Consider the following 13,354-nt stretch of genomic DNA (forward strand, 5'->3'; position numbering starts at 1 on the left):
CTAGTGGTTTTCAAACCGTTCTTGTTCTCTCCCTTTGTTTAGAACAGGTGAACTGAGCAAATGAGAATGTCTTACAAAGACATCTGAGCAAAAGAGGCAAACCACGACTCTGGTGGGACTCGAACCCACAACCTTTGAATACCTCCGTTGGCAACCTAGAAGTCCAATGCGCTATCCATTGCGCCACAGAGCCACGCTTTGAGGGCCTTCTTAGAGTTCCAGTTTGGTGCAGATATGCAGTGCTGGGGATCCAAAGGTTTTCCTATTTGAAAAGTTTAAATGAGCACCCTCACATCTTGTGGCATAGGCACTGCTGGGATTTGAACCCAGGATCTCCTGTTTACAAGACAGGCGCTTTGACCAACTAAGCCACAGCGCCGGGTGTAAAGCCTGGTGCAAATTGGTTGGTATAAAAAGTCTAAAAGAGGCAGCCCGTCAGGAAAATAGCTGATTACATCATGAAAGAGGTCCCTTAGAGGTTACGGGATTATTTCCAAAACCTGAGGGACATTCAGGCCTCTGTTGAAGGATGAGGGAATATCTGATATCTTTTCCTTTTGGATCTAAACTCGAGTTTTCCGGTTTTGCGCCGACGCACGCTGTCCGGCACGCAAAGACCTTCATATAAGAATATATATTAAGAAAAGCACCCCCATATCATGTGGCCTAGGCACTGCTGGGATTTGAACCCAGGATCTCCTGTTTACGAGACAGGCGCTTTGACCAACTAAGCCACAGCGCCTCTTGCTAAGCTAGGTGAAATTTCTTTGCATAAAAAGCCTAAAAGAGGTAGGAGATAGCTGATTACATCATGAAAGAGGTCCCCTGGAGGTAGGAGGATTATTTCCAAAACATAACGGGCCGCTCAGGCCTCAATGGAATGTCGGAACTCATTGGATTTTGGCTCTACACTCTCAATACTCGCATCTCAAATGTTTCTTGAGCTTTCTTCTGATTTTGGCCTAAGCCAGAGGCATTCCAACCATTCTTCAAGCCTGTCTGCACCACGTTTTTTTGTTATCTTTCTCATTTGAAACAGGTGAATTAACCAATGGACTGATTAGTAACGTACTCTCTGATGTGACTGGGCTGTGTCCAATAAGGAAAACAAGAACAAATGTGCTGGGCAGGCTTCTGAAAAAAAGTTTGAAAATGCCAAGTTGAAGCAAACGTCTGTCTTGCAAAGAGACAACATTCGTGCCTCTGGTGGGAGTCAGCAACAACCTTTATAAAGCCTTCGTTTACCACCTAGAAGTCCAGGCTGTCTGTCCTGCAGAGACTTTTATATTTGAAAAGATCAAATGTCTACTCCTACAACCCACCGGTTAGGCACTGCTGGGATTCGAACCCAGGATCTCCTGTTTACTAGACAGGCGCTTTAACCAACTAAGCCACAGCGCCGGGTGCTCAGCCTGGATCAAAACTTTTGTAGCCAAAGTCTAAAAGAGGCAGCACATCATGGAATAGGTCATTTTGAGGTTTGAGGATTATTTTCCAAAACCTGAAACGTGTGCAGGCTTCTGTTCAGGGATAATGGAATACCTCAGATCATTTCATTTTGGATCTAAACTCTCAATACTCGTGTGTCAAATGTTTTGTGAACCTCCAGTTACAGTACATCTAAACACTGTCTCAGCTAGGATAAACGGAAGGCAATTTTTGCCAGGTAGGTAGCCAACAATAGGTAGTTGCAGATTTTGACCTACGCTAGTGGTTTTCAAACCGTTCTTGTTCTCTCCCTTTGTTTAGAACAGGTGAACTGAGCAAATGAGAATGTCTTACAAAGACATCTGAGCAAAAGAGGCAAACCACGACTCTGGTGGGACTCGAACCCACAACCTTTGAATACCTCCGTTGGCAACCTAGAAGTCCAATGCGCTATCCATTGCGCCACAGAGCCACGCTTTGAGGGCCTTCTTAGAGTTCCAGTTTGGTGCAGATATGCAGTGCTGGGGATCCAAAGGTTTTCCTATTTGAAAAGTTTAAATGAGCACCCTCACATCTTGTGGCATAGGCACTGCTGGGATTTGAACCCAGGATCTCCTGTTTACAAGACAGGCGCTTTGACCAACTAAGCCACAGCGCCGGGTGTAAAGCCTGGTGCAAATTGGTTGGTATAAAAAGTCTAAAAGAGGCAGCCCGTCAGGAAAATAGCTGATTACATCATGAAAGAGGTCCCTTAGAGGTTACGGGATTATTTCCAAAACCTGAGGGACATTCAGGCCTCTGTTGAAGGATGAGGGAATATCTGATATCTTTTCCTTTTGGATCTAAACTCGAGTTTTCCGGTTTTGCGCCGACGCACGCTGTCCGGCACGCAAAGACCTTCATATAAGAATATATATTAAGAAAAGCACCCCCATATCATGTGGCCTAGGCACTGCTGGGATTTGAACCCAGGATCTCCTGTTTACGAGACAGGCGCTTTGACCAACTAAGCCACAGCGCCTCTTGCTAAGCTAGGTGAAATTTCTTTGCATAAAAAGCCTAAAAGAGGTAGGAGATAGCTGATTACATCATGAAAGAGGTCCCCTGGAGGTAGGAGGATTATTTCCAAAACATAACGGGCCGCTCAGGCCTCAATGGAATGTCGGAACTCATTGGATTTTGGCTCTACACTCTCAATACTCGCATCTCAAATGTTTCTTGAGCTTTCTTCTGATTTTGGCCTAAGCCAGAGGCATTCCAACCATTCTTCAAGCCTGTCTGCACCACGTTTTTTTGTTATCTTTCTCATTTGAAACAGGTGAATTAACCAATGGACTGATTAGTAACGTACTCTCTGATGTGACTGGGCTGTGTCCAATAAGGAAAACAAGAACAAATGTGCTGGGCAGGCTTCTGAAAAAAAGTTTGAAAATGCCAAGTTGAAGCAAACGTCTGTCTTGCAAAGAGACAACATTCGTGCCTCTGGTGGGAGTCAGCAACAACCTTTATAAAGCCTTCGTTTACCACCTAGAAGTCCAGGCTGTCTGTCCTGCAGAGACTTTTATATTTGAAAAGATCAAATGTCTACTCCTACAACCCACCGGTTAGGCACTGCTGGGATTCGAACCCAGGATCTCCTGTTTACTAGACAGGCGCTTTAACCAACTAAGCCACAGCGCCGGGTGCTCAGCCTGGATCAAAACTTTTGTAGCCAAAGTCTAAAAGAGGCAGCACATCATGGAATAGGTCATTTTGAGGTTTGAGGATTATTTTCCAAAACCTGAAACGTGTGCAGGCTTCTGTTCAGGGATAATGGAATACCTCAGATCATTTCATTTTGGATCTAAACTCTCAATACTCGTGTGTCAAATGTTTTGTGAACCTCCAGTTACAGTACATCTAAACACTGTCTCAGCTAGGATAAACGGAAGGCAATTTTTGCCAGGTAGGTAGCCAACAATAGGTAGTTGCAGATTTTGACCTACGCTAGTGGTTTTCAAACCGTTCTTGTTCTCTCCCTTTGTTTAGAACAGGTGAACTGAGCAAATGAGAATGTCTTACAAAGACATCTGAGCAAAAGAGGCAAACCACGACTCTGGTGGGACTCGAACCCACAACCTTTGAATACCTCCGTTGGCAACCTAGAAGTCCAATGCGCTATCCATTGCGCCACAGAGCCACGCTTTGAGGGCCTTCTTAGAGTTCCAGTTTGGTGCAGATATGCAGTGCTGGGGATCCAAAGGTTTTCCTATTTGAAAAGTTTAAATGAGCACCCTCACATCTTGTGGCATAGGCACTGCTGGGATTTGAACCCAGGATCTCCTGTTTACAAGACAGGCGCTTTGACCAACTAAGCCACAGCGCCGGGTGTAAAGCCTGGTGCAAATTGGTTGGTATAAAAAGTCTAAAAGAGGCAGCCCGTCAGGAAAATAGCTGATTACATCATGAAAGAGGTCCCTTAGAGGTTACGGGATTATTTCCAAAACCTGAGGGACATTCAGGCCTCTGTTGAAGGATGAGGGAATATCTGATATCTTTTCCTTTTGGATCTAAACTCGAGTTTTCCGGTTTTGCGCCGACGCACGCTGTCCGGCACGCAAAGACCTTCATATAAGAATATATATTAAGAAAAGCACCCCCATATCATGTGGCCTAGGCACTGCTGGGATTTGAACCCAGGATCTCCTGTTTACGAGACAGGCGCTTTGACCAACTAAGCCACAGCGCCTCTTGCTAAGCTAGGTGAAATTTCTTTGCATAAAAAGCCTAAAAGAGGTAGGAGATAGCTGATTACATCATGAAAGAGGTCCCCTGGAGGTAGGAGGATTATTTCCAAAACATAACGGGCCGCTCAGGCCTCAATGGAATGTCGGAACTCATTGGATTTTGGCTCTACACTCTCAATACTCGCATCTCAAATGTTTCTTGAGCTTTCTTCTGATTTTGGCCTAAGCCAGAGGCATTCCAACCATTCTTCAAGCCTGTCTGCACCACGTTTTTTTGTTATCTTTCTCATTTGAAACAGGTGAATTAACCAATGGACTGATTAGTAACGTACTCTCTGATGTGACTGGGCTGTGTTCAATAAGGAAAACAAGAACAAATGTGCTGGGCAGGCTTCTGAAAAAAAGTTTGAAAATGCCAAGTTGAAGCAAACGTCTGTCTTGCAAAGAGACAACATTCGTGCCTCTGGTGGGAGTCAGCAACAACCTTTATAAAGCCTTCGTTTACCACCTAGAAGTCCAGGCTGTCTGTCCTGCAGAGACTTTTATATTTGAAAAGATCAAATGTCTACTCCTACAACCCACCGGTTAGGCACTGCTGGGATTCGAACCCAGGATCTCCTGTTTACTAGACAGGCGCTTTAACCAACTAAGCCACAGCGCCGGGTGCTCAGCTAGGATCAAAACTTTTGTAGCCAAAGTCTAAAAGAGGCAGCACATCATGGAATAGGTCATTTTGAGGTTTGAGGATTATTTTCCAAAACCTGAAACGTGTGCAGGCTTCTGTTCAGGGATAATGGAATACCTCAGATCATTTCATTTTGGATCTAAACCCTCAATACTCGTGTGTCAAATGTTTTGTGAACCTCCAGTTACAGTACATCTAAACACTGTCTCAGCTAGGATAAACGGAAGGCAATTTTTGCCAGGTAGGTAGCCAACAATAGGTAGTAGCAGATTTTGACCTACGCTAGTGGTTTTCAAACCGTTCTTGTTCTCTCCCTTTGTTTAGAACAGGTGAACTGAGCAAATGAGAATGTCTTACAAAGACATCTGAGCAAAAGAGGCAAACCACGACTCTGGTGGGACTCGAACCCACAACCTTTGAATACCTCCGTTGGCAACCTAGAAGTCCAATGCGCTATCCATTGCGCCACAGAGCCACGCTTTGAGGGCCTTCTTAGAGTTCCAGTTTGGTGCAAATATGCAGTGCTGGGGATCCAAAGGTTTTCCTATTTGAAAAGTTTAAATGAGCACCCTCACATCTTGTGGCATAGGCACTGCTGGGATTTGAACCCAGGATCTCCTGTTTACAAGACAGGCGCTTTGACCAACTAAGCCACAGCGCCGGGTGTAAAGCCTGGGGCAAATTGGTTGGTATAAAAAGTCTAAAAGAGGCAGCCCGTCAGGAAAATAGCTGATTACATCATGAAAGAGGTCCCTTAGAGGTTACGGGATTATTTCCAAAACCTGAGGGACATTCTGGCCTCTGTTGAAGGATGAGGGAATATCTGATATTGTTTCCTTTTGGATCTAAACTCTAGTTTTCCGGTTTTGCGCAGACGCACGCTGTCCGGCACGCAAAGACCTTCATATGGGAATATATATTAAGAAAAGCACCCCCATATCATGTGGCCTAGGAACTGCTGGGATTTGAACCCAGGATCTCCTGTTTACGAGACAGGCGCTTTGACCAACTAAGCCACAGCGCCTCTTGCTAAGCTAGGTGAAATTTCTTTGCATAAAAAGCCTAAAAGAGGTAGGAGATAGCTGATTACATCATGAAAGAGGTCCCCTGGAGGTAGGAGGATTATTTCCAAAACATAACGGGCCGCTCAGGCCTCAATGGAATGTAGGAACTCATTGGATTTTGGCTCTACACTCTCAATACTCGCATCTCAAATGTTTCTTGAGCTTTCTTCTGATTTTGGCCTAAGCCAGAGGCATTCCAACCATTCTTCAAGCCTGTCTGCACCACGTTTTTTTGTTATCTTTCTCATTTGAAACAGGTGAATTAACCAATGGACTGATTAGTAACGTACTCTCTGATCTGACTGGGCTGTGTCCAATAAGGAAAACAAGAACAAATGTGCTGGGCAGGCTTCTGAAAAAAAGTTTGAAAATGCCAAGTTGAAGCAAACGTCTGTCTTGCAAAGAGACAACATTCGTGCCTCTGGTGGGAGTCAGCAACAACCTTTATAAAGCCTTCGTTTACCACCTAGAAGTCCAGGCTGTCTGTCCTGCAGAGACTTTTATATTTGAAAAGATCAAATGTCTACTCCTACAACCCACCGGTTAGGCACTGCTGGGATTCGAACCCAGGATCTCCTGTTTACTAGACAGGCGCTTTAACCAACTAAGCCACAGCGCCGGGTGCTCAGCCTGGATCAAAACTTTTGTAGCCAAAGTCTAAAAGAGGCAGCACATCATGGAATAGGTCATTTTGAGGTTTGAGGATTATTTTCCAAAACCTGAAACGTGTGCAGGCTTCTGTTCAGGGATAAGGGAATACCTCAGATCATTTCATTTTGGATCTAAACTCTCAATACTCGTGTGTCAAATGTTTTGTGAACCTCCAGTTACAGTACATCTAAACACTGTCTCAGCTAGGATAAACGGAAGGCAATTTTTGCCAGGTAGGTAGCCAACAATAGGTAGTTGCAGATTTTGACCTACGCTAGTGGTTTTCAAACCGTTCTTGTTCTCTCCCTTTGTTTAGAACAGGTGAACTGAGCAAATGAGAATGTCTTACAAAGACATCTGAGCAAAAGAGGCAAACCACGACTCTGGTGGGACTCGAACCCACAACCTTTGAATACCTCCGTTGGCAACCTAGAAGTCCAATGCGCTATCCATTGCGCCACAGAGCCACGCTTTGAGGGCCTTCTTAGAGTTCCAGTTTGGTGCAGATATGCAGTGCTGGGGATCCAAAGGTTTTCCTATTTGAAAAGTTTAAATGAGCACCCTCACATCTTGTGGCATAGGCACTGCTGGGATTTGAACCCAGGATCTCCTGTTTACAAGACAGGCGCTTTGACCAACTAAGCCACAGCGCCGGGTGTAAAGCCTGGTGCAAATTGGTTGGTATAAAAAGTCTAAAAGAGGCAGCCCGTCAGGAAAATAGCTGATTACATCATGAAAGAGGTCCCTTAGAGGTTACGGGATTATTTCCAAAACCTGAGGGACATTCAGGCCTCTGTTGAAGGATGAGGGAATATCTGATATCTTTTCCTTTTGGATCTAAACTCGAGTTTTCCGGTTTTGCGCCGACGCACGCTGTCCGGCACGCAAAGACCTTCATATAAGAATATATATTAAGAAAAGCACCCCCATATCATGTGGCCTAGGCACTGCTGGGATTTGAACCCAGGATCTCCTGTTTACGAGACAGGCGCTTTGACCAACTAAGCCACAGCGCCTCTTGCTAAGCTAGGTGAAATTTCTTTGCATAAAAAGCCTAAAAGAGGTAGGAGATAGCTGATTACATCATGAAAGAGGTCCCCTGGAGGTAGGAGGATTATTTCCAAAACATAACGGGCCGCTCAGGCCTCAATGGAATGTCGGAACTCATTGGATTTTGGCTCTACACTCTCAATACTCGCATCTCAAATGTTTCTTGAGCTTTCTTCTGATTTTGGCCTAAGCCAGAGGCATTCCAACCATTCTTCAAGCCTGTCTGCACCACGTTTTTTTGTTATCTTTCTCATTTGAAACAGGTGAATTAACCAATGGACTGATTAGTAACGTACTCTCTGATGTGACTGGGCTGTGTCCAATAAGGAAAACAAGAACAAATGTGCTGGGCAGGCTTCTGAAAAAAAGTTTGAAAATGCCAAGTTGAAGCAAACGTCTGTCTTGCAAAGAGACAACATTCGTGCCTCTGGTGGGAGTCAGCAACAACCTTTATAAAGCCTTCGTTTACCACCTAGAAGTCCAGGCTGTCTGTCCTGCAGAGACTTTTATATTTGAAAAGATCAAATGTCTACTCCTACAACCCACCGGTTAGGCACTGCTGGGATTCGAACCCAGGATCTCCTGTTTACTAGACAGGCGCTTTAACCAACTAAGCCACAGCGCCGGGTGCTCAGCCTGGATCAAAACTTTTGTAGCCAAAGTCTAAAAGAGGCAGCACATCATGGAATAGGTCATTTTGAGGTTTGAGGATTATTTTCCAAAACCTGAAACGTGTGCAGGCTTCTGTTCAGGGATAATGGAATACCTCAGATCATTTCATTTTGGATCTAAACTCTCAATACTCGTGTGTCAAATGTTTTGTGAACCTCCAGTTACAGTACATCTAAACACTGTCTCAGCTAGGATAAACGGAAGGCAATTTTTGCCAGGTAGGTAGCCAACAATAGGTAGTTGCAGATTTTGACCTACGCTAGTGGTTTTCAAACCGTTCTTGTTCTCTCCCTTTGTTTAGAACAGGTGAACTGAGCAAATGAGAATGTCTTACAAAGACATCTGAGCAAAAGAGGCAAACCACGACTCTGGTGGGACTCGAACCCACAACCTTTGAATACCTCCGTTGGCAACCTAGAAGTCCAATGCGCTATCCATTGCGCCACAGAGCCACGCTTTGAGGGCCTTCTTAGAGTTCCAGTTTGGTGCAGATATGCAGTGCTGGGGATCCAAAGGTTTTCCTATTTGAAAAGTTTAAATGAGCACCCTCACATCTTGTGGCATAGGCACTGCTGGGATTTGAACCCAGGATCTCCTGTTTACAAGACAGGCGCTTTGACCAACTAAGCCACAGCGCCGGGTGTAAAGCCTGGTGCAAATTGGTTGGTATAAAAAGTCTAAAAGAGGCAGCCCGTCAGGAAAATAGCTGATTACATCATGAAAGAGGTCCCTTAGAGGTTACGGGATTATTTCCAAAACCTGAGGGACATTCAGGCCTCTGTTGAAGGATGAGGGAATATCTGATATCTTTTCCTTTTGGATCTAAACTCGAGTTTTCCGGTTTTGCGCCGACGCACGCTGTCCGGCACGCAAAGACCTTCATATAAGAATATATATTAAGAAAAGCACCCCCATATCATGTGGCCTAGGCACTGCTGGGATTTGAACCCAGGATCTCCTGTTTACGAGACAGGCGCTTTGACCAACTAAGCCACAGCGCCTCTTGCTAAGCTAGGTGAAATTTCTTTGCATAAAAAGCCTAAAAGAGGTAGGAGATAGCTGATTACATCATGAAAGAGGTCCCCTGGAGGTAGGAGGATTATTTCCAAAACATAACGGGCCGCTCAGGCCTCAATGGAATGTCGGAACTCATTGGATTTTGGCTCTACACTCTCAATACTCGCATCTCAAATGTTTCTTGAGCTTTCTTCTGATTTTGGCCTAAGCCAGAGGCATTCCAACCATTCTTCAAGCCTGTCTGCACCACGTTTTTTTGTTATCTTTCTCATTTGAAACAGGTGAATTAACCAATGGACTGATTAGTAACGTACTCTCTGATGTGACTGGGCTGTGTTCAATAAGGAAAACAAGAACAAATGTGCTGGGCAGGCTTCTGAAAAAAAGTTTGAAAATGCCAAGTTGAAGCAAACGTCTGTCTTGCAAAGAGACAACATTCGTGCCTCTGGTGGGAGTCAGCAACAACCTTTATAAAGCCTTCGTTTACCACCTAGAAGTCCAGGCTGTCTGTCCTGCAGAGACTTTTATATTTGAAAAGATCAAATGTCTACTCCTACAACCCACCGGTTAGGCACTGCTGGGATTCGAACCCAGGATCTCCTGTTTACTAGACAGGCGCTTTAACCAACTAAGCCACAGCGCCGGGTGCTCAGCTAGGATCAAAACTTTTGTAGCCAAAGTCTAAAAGAGGCAGCACATCATGGAATAGGTCATTTTGAGGTTTGAGGATTATTTTCCAAAACCTGAAACGTGTGCAGGCTTCTGTTCAGGGATAATGGAATACCTCAGATCATTTCATTTTGGATCTAAACTCTCAATACTCGTGTGTCAAATGTTTTGTGAACCTCCAGTTACAGTACATCTAAACACTGTCTCAGCTAGGATAAACGGAAGGCAATTTTTGCCAGGTAGGTAGCCAACAATAGGTAGTTGCAGATTTTGACCTACGCTAGTGGTTTTCAAACCGTTCTTGTTCTCTCCCTTTGTTTAGAACAGGTGAACTGAGCAAATGAGAATGTCTTACAAAGACATCTGAGCAAAAGAGGCAAACCACGACTCTGGTGGGACTCGAACCCACAACCTTTGAATACCTCCGTTGGCAACCTAGAAGTCCAATGCGCTATCCATTGCGCCACAGAGCCACGCTTTGAGGGCCTTCTTAGAGTTCCAGTTTGGTGCAGATATGCAGTGCTGGGGATCCAAAGGTTTTCCTATTTGAAAAGTTTAAATGAGCACCCTCACATCTTGTGGCATAGGCACTGCTGGGATTTGAACCCAGGATCTCCTGTTTACAAGACAGGCGCTTTGACCAACTAAGCCACAGCGCCGGGTGTAAAGCCTGGTGCAAATTGGTTGGTATAAAAAGTCTAAAAGAGGCAGCCCGTCAGGAAAATAGCTGATTACATCATGAAAGAGGTCCCTTAGAGGTTACGGGATTATTTCCAAAACCTGAGGGACATTCAGGCCTCTGTTGAAGGATGAGGGAATATCTGATATCTTTTCCTTTTGGATCTAAACTCGAGTTTTCCGGTTTTGCGCCGACGCACGCTGTCCGGCACGCAAAGACCTTCATATAAGAATATATATTAAGAAAAGCACCCCCATATCATGTGGCCTAGGCACTGCTGGGATTTGAACCCAGGATCTCCTGTTTACGAGACAGGCGCTTTGACCAACTAAGCCACAGCGCCTCTTGCTAAGCTAGGTGAAATTTCTTTGCATAAAAAGCCTAAAAGAGGTAGGAGATAGCTGATTACATCATGAAAGAGGTCCCCTGGAGGTAGGAGGATTATTTCCAAAACATAACGGGCCGCTCAGGCCTCAATGGAATGTCGGAACTCATTGGATTTTGGCTCTACACTCTCAATACTCGCATCTCAAATGTTTCTTGAGCTTTCTTCTGATTTTGGCCTAAGCCAGAGGCATTCCAACCATTCTTCAAGCCTGTCTGCACCACGTTTTTTTGTTATCTTTCTCATTTGAAACAGGTGAATTAACCAATGGACTGATTAGTAACGTACTCTCTGATGTGACTGGGCTGTGTCCAATAAGGAAAACAAGAACAAATGTGCTGGGCAGGCTTCTGAAAAAAAGTTTGAAAATGCCAAGTTGAAGCAAACGTCTGTCTTGCAAAGAGACAACATTCGTGCCTCTGGTGGGAGTCAGCAACAACCTTTATAAAGCCTTCGTTTACCACCTAGAAGTCCAGGCTGTCTGTCCTGCAGAGACTTTTATATTTGAAAAGATCAAATGTCTACTCCTACAACCCACCGGTTAGGCACTGCTGGGATTCGAACCCAGGATCTCCTGTTTACTAGACAGGCGCTTTAACCAACTAAGCCACAGCGCCGGGTGCTCAGCTTGGATCAAAACTTTTGTAGCCAAAGTCTAAAAGAGGCAGCACATCATGGAATAGGTCATTTTGAGGTTTGAGGATTATTTTCCAAAACCTGAAACGTGTGCAGGCTTCTGTTCAGGGATAATGGAATACCTCAGATCATTTCATTTTGGATCTAAACCCTCAATACTCGTGTGTCAAATGTTTTGTGAACCTCCAGTTACAGTACATCTAAACACTGTCTCAGCTAGGATAAACGGAAGGCAATTTTTGCCAGGTAGGTAGCCAACAATAGGTAGTTGCAGATTTTGACCTACGCTAGTGGTTTTCAAACCGTTCTTGTTCTCTCCCTTTGTTTAGAACAGGTGAACTGAGCAAATGAGAATGTCTTACAAAGACATCTGAGCAAAAGAGGCAAACCACGACTCTGGTGGGACTCGAACCCACAACCTTTGAATACCTCCGTTGGCAACCTAGAAGTCCAATGCGCTATCCATTGCGCCACAGAGCCACGCTTTGAGGGCCTTCTTAGAGTTCCAGTTTGGTGCAGATATGCAGTGCTGGGGATCCAAAGGTTTTCCTATTTGAAAAGTTTAAATGAGCACCCTCACATCTTGTGGCATAGGCACTGCTGGGATTTGAACCCAGGATCTCCTGTTTACAAGACAGGCGCTTTGACCAACTAAGCCACAGCGCCGGGTGTAAAGCCTGGTGCAAATTGGTTGGTATAAAAAGTCTAAAAGAGGCAGCCCGTCAGGAAAATAGCTGATTACATCATGAAAGAGGTCCCTTAGAGGTTACGGGATTATTTCCAAAACCTGAGGGACATTCAGGCCTCTGTTGAAGGATGAGGGAATATCTGATATCTTTTCCTTTTGGATCTAAACTCGAGTTTTCCGGTTTTGCGCCGACGCACGCTGTCCGGCACGCAAAGACCTTCATATAAGAATATATATTAAGAAAAGCACCCCCATATCATGTGGCCTAGGCACTGCTGGGATTTGAACCCAGGATCTCCTGTTTACGAGACAGGCGCTTTGACCAACTAAGCCACAGCGCCTCTTGCTAAGCTAGGTGAAATTTCTTTGCATAAAAAGCCTAAAAGAGGTAGGAGATAGCTGATTACATCATGAAAGAGGTCCCCTGGAGGTAGGAGGATTATTTCCAAAACATAACGGGCCGCTCAGGCCTCAATGGAATGTCGGAACTCATTGGATTTTGGCTCTACACTCTCAATACTCGCATCTCAAATGTTTCTTGAGCTTTCTTCTGATTTTGGCCTAAGCCAGAGGCATTCCAACCATTCTTCAAGCCTGTCTGCACCACGTTTTTTTGTTATCTTTCTCATTTGAAACAGGTGAATTAACCAATGGACTGATTAGTAACGTACTCTCTGATGTGACTGGGCTGTGTCCAATAAGGAAAACAAGAACAAATGTGCTGGGCAGGCTTCTGAAAAAAAGTTTGAAAATGCCAAGTTGAAGCAAACGTCTGTCTTGCAAAGAGACAACATTCGTGCCTCTGGTGGGAGTCAGCAACAACCTTTATAAAGCCTTCGTTTACCACCTAGAAGTCCAGGCTGTCTGTCCTGCAGAGACTTTTATATTTGAAAAGATCAAATGTCTACTCCTACAACCCACCGGTTAGGCACTGCTGGGATTCGAACCCAGGATCTCCTGTTTACTAGACAGGCGCTTTAACCAACTAAGCCACAGCGCCGGGT

The 13,354-nt window shown here is 44.8% G+C and overlaps 32 non-coding genes across 32 annotated transcripts; all 32 read right to left on the bottom strand.

Annotated features, from left to right (window-relative positions):
• Nucleotides 1-104: 104 nt before the first annotated feature.
• Nucleotides 105-193, bottom strand: trnar-ucu (transfer RNA arginine (anticodon UCU)). The gene is given in 2 exon segments: nucleotides 105-140; nucleotides 157-193. It is a non-coding gene; the product is annotated as a tRNA-Arg (tRNA).
• Nucleotides 194-305: 112 nt separating this feature from the next.
• Nucleotides 306-379, bottom strand: trnat-ugu (transfer RNA threonine (anticodon UGU)). The gene has a single exon. It is a non-coding gene; the product is annotated as a tRNA-Thr (tRNA).
• Nucleotides 380-668: 289 nt separating this feature from the next.
• trnat-cgu (transfer RNA threonine (anticodon CGU)) lies at nucleotides 669-742 on the bottom strand. The gene has a single exon. It is a non-coding gene; the product is annotated as a tRNA-Thr (tRNA).
• A 585-nt stretch (nucleotides 743-1,327) lies between these two features.
• trnat-agu (transfer RNA threonine (anticodon AGU)) lies at nucleotides 1,328-1,401 on the bottom strand. The gene has a single exon. It is a non-coding gene; the product is annotated as a tRNA-Thr (tRNA).
• Nucleotides 1,402-1,811: 410 nt separating this feature from the next.
• trnar-ucu (transfer RNA arginine (anticodon UCU)) lies at nucleotides 1,812-1,900 on the bottom strand. Its single transcript is given in 2 exon segments — nucleotides 1,812-1,847; nucleotides 1,864-1,900. It is a non-coding gene; the product is annotated as a tRNA-Arg (tRNA).
• A 112-nt stretch (nucleotides 1,901-2,012) lies between these two features.
• trnat-ugu (transfer RNA threonine (anticodon UGU)) lies at nucleotides 2,013-2,086 on the bottom strand. Its single transcript has one exon. It is a non-coding gene; the product is annotated as a tRNA-Thr (tRNA).
• A 289-nt stretch (nucleotides 2,087-2,375) lies between these two features.
• On the bottom strand, nucleotides 2,376-2,449 carry trnat-cgu (transfer RNA threonine (anticodon CGU)). The gene has a single exon. It is a non-coding gene; the product is annotated as a tRNA-Thr (tRNA).
• Nucleotides 2,450-3,034: 585 nt separating this feature from the next.
• On the bottom strand, nucleotides 3,035-3,108 carry trnat-agu (transfer RNA threonine (anticodon AGU)). Its single transcript has one exon. It is a non-coding gene; the product is annotated as a tRNA-Thr (tRNA).
• Nucleotides 3,109-3,518: 410 nt separating this feature from the next.
• trnar-ucu (transfer RNA arginine (anticodon UCU)) lies at nucleotides 3,519-3,607 on the bottom strand. Its single transcript is given in 2 exon segments — nucleotides 3,519-3,554; nucleotides 3,571-3,607. It is a non-coding gene; the product is annotated as a tRNA-Arg (tRNA).
• A 112-nt stretch (nucleotides 3,608-3,719) lies between these two features.
• trnat-ugu (transfer RNA threonine (anticodon UGU)) lies at nucleotides 3,720-3,793 on the bottom strand. The gene has a single exon. It is a non-coding gene; the product is annotated as a tRNA-Thr (tRNA).
• A 289-nt stretch (nucleotides 3,794-4,082) lies between these two features.
• On the bottom strand, nucleotides 4,083-4,156 carry trnat-cgu (transfer RNA threonine (anticodon CGU)). The gene has a single exon. It is a non-coding gene; the product is annotated as a tRNA-Thr (tRNA).
• A 585-nt stretch (nucleotides 4,157-4,741) lies between these two features.
• On the bottom strand, nucleotides 4,742-4,815 carry trnat-agu (transfer RNA threonine (anticodon AGU)). Its single transcript has one exon. It is a non-coding gene; the product is annotated as a tRNA-Thr (tRNA).
• Nucleotides 4,816-5,225: 410 nt separating this feature from the next.
• On the bottom strand, nucleotides 5,226-5,314 carry trnar-ucu (transfer RNA arginine (anticodon UCU)). The gene is given in 2 exon segments: nucleotides 5,226-5,261; nucleotides 5,278-5,314. It is a non-coding gene; the product is annotated as a tRNA-Arg (tRNA).
• Nucleotides 5,315-5,426: 112 nt separating this feature from the next.
• Nucleotides 5,427-5,500, bottom strand: trnat-ugu (transfer RNA threonine (anticodon UGU)). Its single transcript has one exon. It is a non-coding gene; the product is annotated as a tRNA-Thr (tRNA).
• Nucleotides 5,501-5,789: 289 nt separating this feature from the next.
• Nucleotides 5,790-5,863, bottom strand: trnat-cgu (transfer RNA threonine (anticodon CGU)). Its single transcript has one exon. It is a non-coding gene; the product is annotated as a tRNA-Thr (tRNA).
• A 585-nt stretch (nucleotides 5,864-6,448) lies between these two features.
• On the bottom strand, nucleotides 6,449-6,522 carry trnat-agu (transfer RNA threonine (anticodon AGU)). The gene has a single exon. It is a non-coding gene; the product is annotated as a tRNA-Thr (tRNA).
• Nucleotides 6,523-6,932: 410 nt separating this feature from the next.
• trnar-ucu (transfer RNA arginine (anticodon UCU)) lies at nucleotides 6,933-7,021 on the bottom strand. Its single transcript is given in 2 exon segments — nucleotides 6,933-6,968; nucleotides 6,985-7,021. It is a non-coding gene; the product is annotated as a tRNA-Arg (tRNA).
• A 112-nt stretch (nucleotides 7,022-7,133) lies between these two features.
• Nucleotides 7,134-7,207, bottom strand: trnat-ugu (transfer RNA threonine (anticodon UGU)). The gene has a single exon. It is a non-coding gene; the product is annotated as a tRNA-Thr (tRNA).
• A 289-nt stretch (nucleotides 7,208-7,496) lies between these two features.
• On the bottom strand, nucleotides 7,497-7,570 carry trnat-cgu (transfer RNA threonine (anticodon CGU)). Its single transcript has one exon. It is a non-coding gene; the product is annotated as a tRNA-Thr (tRNA).
• Nucleotides 7,571-8,155: 585 nt separating this feature from the next.
• Nucleotides 8,156-8,229, bottom strand: trnat-agu (transfer RNA threonine (anticodon AGU)). The gene has a single exon. It is a non-coding gene; the product is annotated as a tRNA-Thr (tRNA).
• A 410-nt stretch (nucleotides 8,230-8,639) lies between these two features.
• Nucleotides 8,640-8,728, bottom strand: trnar-ucu (transfer RNA arginine (anticodon UCU)). Its single transcript is given in 2 exon segments — nucleotides 8,640-8,675; nucleotides 8,692-8,728. It is a non-coding gene; the product is annotated as a tRNA-Arg (tRNA).
• Nucleotides 8,729-8,840: 112 nt separating this feature from the next.
• Nucleotides 8,841-8,914, bottom strand: trnat-ugu (transfer RNA threonine (anticodon UGU)). The gene has a single exon. It is a non-coding gene; the product is annotated as a tRNA-Thr (tRNA).
• Nucleotides 8,915-9,203: 289 nt separating this feature from the next.
• On the bottom strand, nucleotides 9,204-9,277 carry trnat-cgu (transfer RNA threonine (anticodon CGU)). Its single transcript has one exon. It is a non-coding gene; the product is annotated as a tRNA-Thr (tRNA).
• Nucleotides 9,278-9,862: 585 nt separating this feature from the next.
• On the bottom strand, nucleotides 9,863-9,936 carry trnat-agu (transfer RNA threonine (anticodon AGU)). Its single transcript has one exon. It is a non-coding gene; the product is annotated as a tRNA-Thr (tRNA).
• Nucleotides 9,937-10,346: 410 nt separating this feature from the next.
• On the bottom strand, nucleotides 10,347-10,435 carry trnar-ucu (transfer RNA arginine (anticodon UCU)). The gene is given in 2 exon segments: nucleotides 10,347-10,382; nucleotides 10,399-10,435. It is a non-coding gene; the product is annotated as a tRNA-Arg (tRNA).
• A 112-nt stretch (nucleotides 10,436-10,547) lies between these two features.
• On the bottom strand, nucleotides 10,548-10,621 carry trnat-ugu (transfer RNA threonine (anticodon UGU)). Its single transcript has one exon. It is a non-coding gene; the product is annotated as a tRNA-Thr (tRNA).
• A 289-nt stretch (nucleotides 10,622-10,910) lies between these two features.
• On the bottom strand, nucleotides 10,911-10,984 carry trnat-cgu (transfer RNA threonine (anticodon CGU)). Its single transcript has one exon. It is a non-coding gene; the product is annotated as a tRNA-Thr (tRNA).
• A 585-nt stretch (nucleotides 10,985-11,569) lies between these two features.
• On the bottom strand, nucleotides 11,570-11,643 carry trnat-agu (transfer RNA threonine (anticodon AGU)). Its single transcript has one exon. It is a non-coding gene; the product is annotated as a tRNA-Thr (tRNA).
• A 410-nt stretch (nucleotides 11,644-12,053) lies between these two features.
• trnar-ucu (transfer RNA arginine (anticodon UCU)) lies at nucleotides 12,054-12,142 on the bottom strand. Its single transcript is given in 2 exon segments — nucleotides 12,054-12,089; nucleotides 12,106-12,142. It is a non-coding gene; the product is annotated as a tRNA-Arg (tRNA).
• Nucleotides 12,143-12,254: 112 nt separating this feature from the next.
• On the bottom strand, nucleotides 12,255-12,328 carry trnat-ugu (transfer RNA threonine (anticodon UGU)). Its single transcript has one exon. It is a non-coding gene; the product is annotated as a tRNA-Thr (tRNA).
• A 289-nt stretch (nucleotides 12,329-12,617) lies between these two features.
• On the bottom strand, nucleotides 12,618-12,691 carry trnat-cgu (transfer RNA threonine (anticodon CGU)). Its single transcript has one exon. It is a non-coding gene; the product is annotated as a tRNA-Thr (tRNA).
• A 585-nt stretch (nucleotides 12,692-13,276) lies between these two features.
• Nucleotides 13,277-13,350, bottom strand: trnat-agu (transfer RNA threonine (anticodon AGU)). The gene has a single exon. It is a non-coding gene; the product is annotated as a tRNA-Thr (tRNA).
• Between the last annotated feature and the right edge of the window lie 4 nt (nucleotides 13,351-13,354).

This window comes from Chanodichthys erythropterus, chromosome 17 (assembly GCF_024489055.1).
Source record: "Chanodichthys erythropterus isolate Z2021 chromosome 17, ASM2448905v1, whole genome shotgun sequence".
Lineage (NCBI taxonomy): Eukaryota > Metazoa > Chordata > Actinopteri > Cypriniformes > Xenocyprididae > Chanodichthys > Chanodichthys erythropterus.